Genomic DNA, 10,130 nt, shown 5'->3' with positions numbered 1-10,130 from the left:
AGAAACAAATTCTTCATATCGACTCACTGACTCAGCGATGTGTTCGCAATGGTTCTCCAGCTCACCGTTCTCTTTTCAATTATTGAATTTAACTTAAATTTAACGCATTGTATGTAGTCTGTATATTTTATTTATATTTTTATATTATAAATGATAATTGTTTACACCTGTATGCCCCAATAATAGATGAGAATGTCCAAACGCTAAAACGTATATTAATAAATTCGGTTGCAAGTTGTTAACAGGTGACGTTGCTAAATAATACAGCAGACAAATTCACAATCAATATTATAAATTATGTTGAATGATTGGGGGAAGGAGTCTCACATATTGCAGTTTCCCATTATTGATTTGTTTGATCACTTGGAAATGGCAGTTTCTGTCATGATTCACTCACCCTCATGTTGCTCCAAACCTATGTGTTCTGTGGAACAAAAATGTTTTCATGTCTATGCAATGACTGCTTATAAGCACGAGTGTTAAAATCCAAAGAAAAGAACAAAAAAGCACCATAAAAGTGTTCCTCATGACTTGTGAGCTCATTCTCAAGTCTTCTTGATCTTGAGAACCTGTCTGACTGAATCAGTGAGTCAAAGTTGAACTATGATTCGTAAAAGAATCGATACAAATTGTGAGCTGGTTTAACCTATTGAAATGAACTGAGAAGAATCAAATTCTTCAAATCGAATCACTGACTCCGCGATCTGTTCGCAATGGTTCTCCAGCTAACCGCTCTCTTTTAGATTATTGAATTTAACTTGAATTGAAGATATTTATTAATTTGTTTATCAAGATATGATAAACTTTTTAAACTATGATTTGTAAAAGAATCTTTAAAATTTGTGAGCTGGATTAACTGATTGAAAAGAACCAGCTCAAATGATTCATTCACTGCCTCAGCAATCTGTTTGCTATTGTTCAGCAGCTAAATGCTCTCTTTTAGATTATTGGTGAATAATGACAAGTTACGGTCTGTTAATCTAGCAAACGTATTGTGTGTATGTAACTTTGCACTGTCACTAATCTCAAAGGTTAAGCCAGGTTAAAGCTTTTACCTCCTGTGGTTTCCATTTCACTTTCACCTTATGTAATCTTTTCCCATTATATAAGATTCTTCACTTTACAGATATCATTCAGCACTTGATATTTATCTGAAAACAGAATCATTTTTGTTTTGTTTTACCTTGCTTAAACAAAAGTTTAATATTGCTTCAGTTAATGTAGCCTGTTATATAACAATATTCAACAGAAGTGCATTGTGACCATGTATGGCAAACAAATGATCGTGTTTGTGTGGGACAGATGTGACCTGACAGATGGTTGAGCATTTTTCGGTTTTGAGCCGGCAAGTCTTTTGTTAGCTTGATATTTAAATTAGTCTGTATAGCAGACATATTATATCTTTTGAGCAAAGTAAGTTGTAAACTGTTGTGGATCTGTAAACGACTGTGAATTCCCGTTGCGGTTCCCCCGGCTCAGTGTGTTGAGGTATTCCCGTTGTTTGCATGTGTCAGCACAGATGCATCTGAGATGAATTGCCCTTATTGTCTGCACTGCTGCTTAAAAAGCAATGGTTTCACCAGGTGGTTGTGACAGCGAATAAGAGAACTGTCAGCTTTTACCCTGTTATACAGTTTTAAAGTACAACAGATATTTACATGCTTTTCGTAAATCTTCAAACTGTCACTTCTGAATGCAATAGATGGAATTAGTTTTGACTGTGGTCTCCCATTGTGTTTTATTGCATGGTGTGAAGTGCATTAATGCAATGCATTAAGATACCTATTCACAAAGATTATGTGAGAAGCTGGACCTTTTGATTTGACCACCTGTTTGTTCTGCACTAGAACATGCATTTAGAAAAAAGAAACTTCTTGGGTGGCCTGAGCTGACGTAGATCGATACTGTGGTAATGGCCATAAAAACCAGGGTATAATTGGTCCGCATAACAAGTGCTTTTGTTAAACCGGCTCTTCCAGTACATTTCTGAGAATTTACGTCAATAATGCATTGCTTTAAAATAATGAAAAAGAATGACATGCCCTTGTGTTATTTTCAATTATTGAAAAGGCTTCCTTGGAAAGGTTACATCTGAAAAGTACAAGATTGAAGGGAAAAATTTGTGAGTTTATTTCTTCATCAGAACAGATTTGAGTTAGCATTGCATCATTTGGTTCCCAATGGATCCTCTGCAGTGAAAGGGTGCCGTCAGAATGAGAGTTCAAACAGCTGATTAAAACATTACAATATTCCACAAGTACTCCACACGACTTCACTCCATCAATTAACATCTTATGAAAGGTTCAAATGTGAGTCCTCTAACTGAAATATTGCTTTTGCAAGTGAAAAGTCATCTCGCCTGAACCAGGAGAGAAATATGCACCGTTTACAAGTGAAAATAGTCCAAAATAGCACTAAACAAACATGTCAGTGCATTTTGATGTAAGAGGACAACAGTTAAAACATCCTAATGATGGATTTGTTGTCTCCTACAAACACATGGCTTTTCAGTTCACAAGATGTTAATTGATGGATTTGGTCTTGTGATGTTTTGATCAGCTGTTTGACCTCTCATTCTGACGGCACCCATTCACTGCAGAGGATCCATTGGTGAGCAAGTGGTGTAATGCTAAATTTCTCCAAATCTGTTCTGATGAACTCAACTATATCTCATTTGACCTGAGGAATTTTTAGGTGAACTATTCCTTTGTTAACTGTTTTCAGTACTCAAAGGAGAAGTTCACTTCCAGAACACCTCTTTGTCATCCAAGATGTTTATGTCTTTCTTTCTTTAGTTGTGAAGAAATTATGTTTTTTGAGGAAAACATTTAAGGATTTTAAGGAAAAAGGGTCTTATCTAGTGAAACAATCAGTTATTTAAAAAAAAGACAATTTATATACTTTTTAATCTCAAATGCTCATCTTATCTAGCTCTGTGTGAACTCTGCGTATTCCGGTTTAAGACAGTTAGGGTTTGTCGAAAAACTCCCATCTCATTTTCTCCTCCAACTTCAGAATCACACTACATTGCTGCAGAAGTACCGACACAGTGTTTACAAAGTGAGCATGCAAAGAAGATCAAATGCCCTTTACAAAAACAGGTAAAACAGTGATTTAGGATGGTTTTAAAGTTGGAGAAGAAAATGAGATGGGAGTTTTTCGACCTACCCTAACTGTCATGAACCGGAATACACAGAGTTCACGCAGAGCTAGACGAGATGAGATTTTTAAATAACCAATCACTAGATAAGACCCTTCTTCCTCAGCTGGGATCGTTTAAAGTCCTTTGAAGCTGCATTTAAACTGCATTTTGGAAGTTCAAACTCGTGGGCACCATAAAAGTCCACTATATTGAGAAAAATCCTGAAATGTTTTCCTCAAGAAACATGATTTCTTTACGACTGAAGAGAGAAAGCCATTAACATCTTAGATGACAAGGGGGTGAGTAAATTATCTGTAAATTTTTGTTTTGGAAGTGAACTTCTCCTTTAACCATCGTTACTAAAAATCTACTGTTTTGCAAAAATATGTGCATACATTGTTTCATTGTTTATGGCTCAATGCATTTTTGCATGGTATGGTTAGTTTTATTTCTGTCTGTTCTTGAATGGCTGTTGAAACCATTACTGTGGGGGGAGAAGAAGAAAAGGTGAAAAAAAAAATAAACTTATGGCTTTCCCTCCCATCTGTGCCTCAGATACACTTATAAAGGAAGTGAGAGTACTCAATAACTAATCCACTCAATTTGGAGCGACATAAGCCACACTGCTCCTCTGCTTTCGTTCAATTGCTAGCATTAGTGCAGAGACAGGCTTTTTTGAGAGGAAACCGAGGAAGGATTCCCACAGAGAGATGACGCAGGTGATCACTGTGACCGTGTCCTCCTGACAGCCAGAGACACCTGTCCCTCAGTCCCACACTTGGTCCACTTACTGACACAGAGACGCCAATCGCCTGTGGAGAGGCCAAGATATATGTTCAGGCGAAAAGGGAAAATTATATTATGTACTCAACCTCATTTCATTATGCATTTTCCCCCCAAGAGTTATTTAATCAACATATTAGAATGATTTCTGAAGGATCATGTGACACTGAAGACTGGAGTAATGATGCTGAAAATTCAGCTTTGTCATCAGGAAAAAAATTAAATTTGACAATAAATAGAAAACGGTTATTTTGAATGGTCATAATATTTCACAATATTAACCTACAGGAATGTTTAAGCTTTCCATAACATGCTTTTAATATAGAAGGATTACAGGATTTGTCTAAGCATGTAAGTTTAGTAGCATTAGAGCTTTGTTTTGATGGTTATCTGTTTAACTGCTACTGGTGGCCCCTTAAAAAAACAGGTGCGTGGTTCCCTGGTCCTAAATCTTGCAGCATTGTTCCCAGCAGCAACTGTGTAGTGTAAGCTTAGACATAAGTTCTTAAAGAAGAAAAAAAGCTTAGAGTCACAGTTCTGTTCCCCTGTCAGATGAGCGCTAATCCTCAGCCTGTAAAGGGATTAAATAGCTTATTATAGAGGAGCACAGGGAAATCTCTGAATGGACCTTGGAAATGGAAGTGAATGAAGGCACACATTCGCCAGAATAAACTCATTATGATCACTGGCAAATTACCTTTTAGCAGAATTCATCTAAAGAGCTGTGGCTGTTTTCTTTTACACTAGACATTTTTTTTTTCTGATCTACTGTTTATCTTTTAATTCTAGATCATGCTGTTGGATGTAGCTTTAAAAGATACATTAACAGTTAGGTAACACTTCACTTGCATCCTGTATGTATTATACATTATTAAAGTATAATACATTATCAACGCATTTATTAATTATGCCTCAATGCAGCATTGTATGTTCTCATGAATAGCTGCAACATCAAGGCTACACCCTTAAAGAGTGAAATGCATTAAAGCACAAAATAATCAACCAATTTTATGCATAGCAAGAAACCTGCAAGAAATGTAGTATATTTTCACTGTGATGCATGGATACTTTTATTATTATACATCAGGCTTTAACTTGGAAAAAAAATAGAACCTAAAAAATAAAAATAGCTATTCCATCAATTAACATCTTCACCGTAAAAAAAGTGTTCGTGCTGCCTTAAAATGTTAGGTTTACTCAACTCAAATATCCAAGTTGACACGTAGTACAACTTAACATTTCACGTTGGCTAAGTTGAAACTACTTTTTTTTTTTTTACAGCGTTGTGATGTGTAAAGCTGTGTATTGTAAGTAACAAATTTATCATTAAGACATTTTTAACTTCAAACCATTTCTTCTGGGTCAAATTCAAATCTTCTATCCCTAATATTGCTTCCTTCGGTAAAAAAAAAAAAAAAAAAAAAAAAAACTCATCTTGTCTGAATCAGGACAGAAATATGAAAAGATCAAGTGAAAACAATCTAAAACAAATGTTGTATTTTGATGAAAGCAGACAACAGAGGATGAATTTTTCACTAGAGGAAGTGTTATTATGGATTATGACTCATATTTGAGTAAAATAATACATAAAAGGCTTTAATGATAGATTTAAAAAAAAAAACATACTGCTTTTCACTTCACTAAATGCTATTTGATGTACTGGAGTCATCATTCAGATGGCACCCATTCACTGCAGAGGATCCATTGGTGAGCAAGAGATGTAATGCTAAATTTCTCAAAATCTGCTCCAATAAGGAAACAAACTCATCTACATCTTGGATGGCCTGAGGCAGAGTAAATATTCAGCAGATTTTCATTTTTGGGTTAACTATTCCTGTAAGTTCAAGTCTGATGTTTGGACTCTCAATTTGGCGGCACCCATTCACTGCAGAGGATTCACTGGCGAGCAAGTGTAATGGTAAATTTCTCCAAATCTGCTCCAATAAAGAAACAAACTTATCTACATCTTGTATGGCTTGAGGGAGAGTAAATATTTAGCAAATTGTCATTTTTGGGTGAACTATTCCTTTAAGTTGAAGCCTGATGTTTGGACTCTCATTCTGACGGCACCCATTCACTGGAGAGGATCCATTGGTGAACAAGTGATGTAATGCTAAATTTCTCAAAATCTGCTCTAATCAGGAAACAAACTCATCTACATCTTGGATGGCCTGAGGCAGATTAAATATTCAGCAAATTTTCATTTTTGGGTTAACTATTCCTGTAAGTTCAAGTCTGATGTTTGGACTCTCAATTTGGCGGCACCCATTCACTGCAGAGGATTCATTGGCGAGCAAGTGTAATGGTAAATTTCTCCAAATCTGCTCCATTAAAGAAACAAACTTATACAGTATACATCTTGGATGGCCTGAGGGAGAGTAAATATTTAGCAAATTTTCATTTTTGGGTGAACTATTCCTCTAAGTTGAAGCCTGATGCTTGGGCTTTCATTCTGACGGCACCCATTCACTGCAGAGGATCCATTGGTGAACAACTGATGTAATGCTACATTTCTAAAAATCTGCTCCAATCAGGAAACAAACTCATCTACATCTTAGATGGCCTGAGGGAGAGTAAATATTTAGCACATTTTAATTTTTGGGTGAACTATTCCTTTAAGTTGAAGCCTGATGTTTGGACTCTCATTCTGATGGCACCCATTCACTGCAGAGGATCCACAGGTGAACAAGTGCAATGCTAAATTTCTCAAAATCTGCTCCAATAAGGAAACAAACTCATCTACATCTTGGATGACCTGAGGGAGAGTAAATATTTAGCACATTTTAATTTTTGGGTGAACTATTCCTCTAAGTTGAAGCCTGATGCTTGGACTTTCATTCTGGCGGCACCCATTCACTGCAAAGGATCCATTGGTGAGCAAGTGATGTAATGCTAAATTTCTAAAAATCTACATTTTCATTTTTAAATAAACTATTCATTTAAGTGTTACTTGGAGTACATCTGCAGACATTTAGTCTTTGTTGTCTCAGTACATGAGACATGGTGGATGTGAGAAACACCATAAAACCTGGCAAAATGCGTGGTTGTAATTTTACTAGCTATTGTGCAACTTCCTTTGAGCTAGCCAAAGCCCTGTGTTTGAAGGAGGTCTGACTGGTAATGGCTTATTTACAGGATGTTTTAAAGAGCATGTGGACTTCACATTGCCAGAGGCATACTCGCAAACAGGACATTTTGAGTTAGCAGACTTACTGCAAAAAAAGTGCTGGTATAACCATATCTGTCCAGCGCTGCTCATTAGAAAGCACCTCAGCCAACAGATTGTCTCATTGCACCCTACATCTGTGCTTCTGTGTTTCCATCCCCCGAGGAAAAGCCTATGACAGAAGAATAGTATGAGCGCTAGAGGAGAAGAATGGAGGAGCCTATATTAAATTCAGAATTCTTTGCAGCCCATCTATCTTTTTTCACTTCCTTTTTCAAATTCGGTTCTGACCCTGATACAGAGAGCACCAAAGGGTTCTATTATACTAGTATTGACGGTCCAGGTTCACGACTTAAACTTGGATGGCTGCTGTGGATGTGTGTGTTTTTGTTCTTCTGGAGAAGAGAGTAAAACCCTCGCCTTCTCTGGTAGCACAAAGCCGCTGAACATTTGCTTCTCGGCTTCTTTTATGTAGACAGTAGTCTTTTGGTTCCTCGCAAAGAGGGCAGAATGCTTTATCGAATATTTCTGTGCAGAGTGAGAGTGAATGAGAATGTTTAATAATTAAAGAGAAAAAATGATTTAATATACACTACATAATGTTTCTGAAAGAGGCTCACTAAGGCTGCAGTTATTTTGTCAAAAATACAGTAAAAACAGTAATGTGAAATATTACATTTTAAAATATAAAATTTGTGCACATAATATACTATGTATGTATAAACACACACATGCATGTACTGTATATATTTAAAAAAACATATATATATAATTATATGAATATAAATACATGTAAATATTTCTAAAATATATACTGTATGTGTGTCTTTATATATACATAATAAATATACAGTACACACACATATATAAACAAAAACTTTTATTCTGTATGTGATTTATCACAATTAATCATTGCCAAGCACTAAATATTGTTTGAAATGTATTTTTCCCCCTATTTTTGTGTTGAGTAAGCAGAATTTTCAGCATCCATTACTCTTGATCCTTTAGAAATCGTTCTAATATGCTGATTTGGTTTTCAAGAAACATTTTTCATTGTTATCAATGTTAAAAACAGTTGTAATGCTTAATATTTTTGTGGAGACAGTGACACATTATTTGTCAGGATTTTTGATTATTATTATTTTGTATTTAATCTTACGTTTTAAGGAAATTAAAACTTGTATTTAGCAAGGACACAATTCCTCAAAAATAAAATAAAATAAAATAAAATAAATAAAAATAATAAATCTGGCTCACCACAAACTTTTGGATATTTTATATTTTGCTAAAATAAAGTAAATATAAATAAAAACAATGAAGTGTTTAAAATAGGTTCAAATAGTGTTTCAAAATCACAGTTTTTTTTTAAGCGTGTCAGAAATTCAGTTCTTCACGAGATGATACCTCTAGTTCTCTGATGGACTTCGCACTTCGCAAACACCTCCCGAATTTCTCATCATGGTTTGGGTAATTTTAGATCTGTGATCACAGAGGCCATGAAAGACATGTGACTTCATTCTGATGTCCATGAATTCTCTCTCTTTTTCATCTTGCAGTGTATGTAGGAACATCAAGGAATATCATGAGGAAAGAGAGTTTCTATCAAAGTGTGGTTGTACAGTAGCATTAATTATTAATATTAACTGGGTGTTATATAACCATGCGGAGCAGTCATTGGAACAAGTGACTTCTCCAAATTTTGTCTTATGTAGAACAAGTCTCCACCATGTACAGTTTATAAGATTGTCATTTGACAGCTGTAGGTTGAAGATTTCTGTTTGCTTTCTCAAAATGGAGTGTTTTCATAATGCATCAGCAATTGACCATATTGGCAGCATTGAACATAAACAATGCCACTAAATCGAATTGAACTTTTAGCTGATTATTGCTAGGATCAATTATTGTCATGTTTTCGGCTGTACTAATCGGTCAGACCGGGGAAAAACATTTCCAGTACTATAAACTGCCAAAAGTTATAACAAATCAAGGAAAAGCGTGCCAAAAACTGTCTGAGGAACAAAAGGCGTTTGTGGTTTGCTAAACTGAACCAGGATTTCCAGGGCAAGAATCTTGACAACATTTGTGTTTGTTCTTATCATTTCCAGTCAGGTAGGTGAAATGTTAGGCTAATATCTTAATACTGCTCGTATGTATCTTTACCACCTATCAACTTTAGTTTGTCAAAATATTTTGCTCTTTCCTGCTTACTAAGTCCTTCTCTGTATGATTTAGCAGCTCCCACACTTTTTTTACATGGTTTAGACAGCATAAATTAGCACAACAACATATTCATTAACTGTGCAATCCATGCAGTTGTTTACATCAGAGTATCTCCACTATGGTCGTGCATCCGGGTAACTGACCAAATGGTGACATAAGTGCAAACCCTCTATTAATACTTAAAGATATCTACCTTATTCTTCAACGCGGAAGTAAGCATATAGGCGAAACTTCCGGTTCATTAGTGTCACAGTCTGTGTAGGGAGGACGCTGGAGATGCAGGGAAATGTTAAACAGTCTTTAATAAGTCCAAAACAAGGGGTAAATCCACACGTGGAGCAGGAGAAACACACAAACATAATATGGACACCCAACAAGGAAGAATACACACACAGGATAATGGGATAATCGGGAACACAGGTGCTAGGAATAACAGAACCATGACCAAAAAAGGCAAAACAGGAAGAACAACTGGGGAAACACAAGATAAAACAAGTCCATAGTCCTGACATATTGCCCCCCTCCTGGAAGGCGCGTCCTCACGCCATGGGAACAACAAGAGAGGCAGGCATGGCTGGGAACTTGGGAGGAGGGTCAGGAGGGGGACGGTCATCCGGGAGGAGGATGACAAACAGAGTTCATGGGGGAGATGACGGAGGGAGGAGCCAAGTAGGAAACAGGAGAAACCAGAGTGGATCAGACGGAGGGAGGCACCAGGGAGATGACAGGAGAGACCAGGGCGGACCAGACGGACACAGGATGGACTTGGAGCAGGAGGAGCCAGGTGGGACCCAGGCGACAGCCATGAAGACAACCCAT

Source organism: Garra rufa, chromosome 11, assembly GCF_049309525.1.
Source record: "Garra rufa chromosome 11, GarRuf1.0, whole genome shotgun sequence".
In the NCBI taxonomy this organism is placed as follows: Eukaryota; Metazoa; Chordata; class Actinopteri; order Cypriniformes; family Cyprinidae; genus Garra; species Garra rufa.
Note: the sequence above shows the minus strand (reverse complement) of the source record.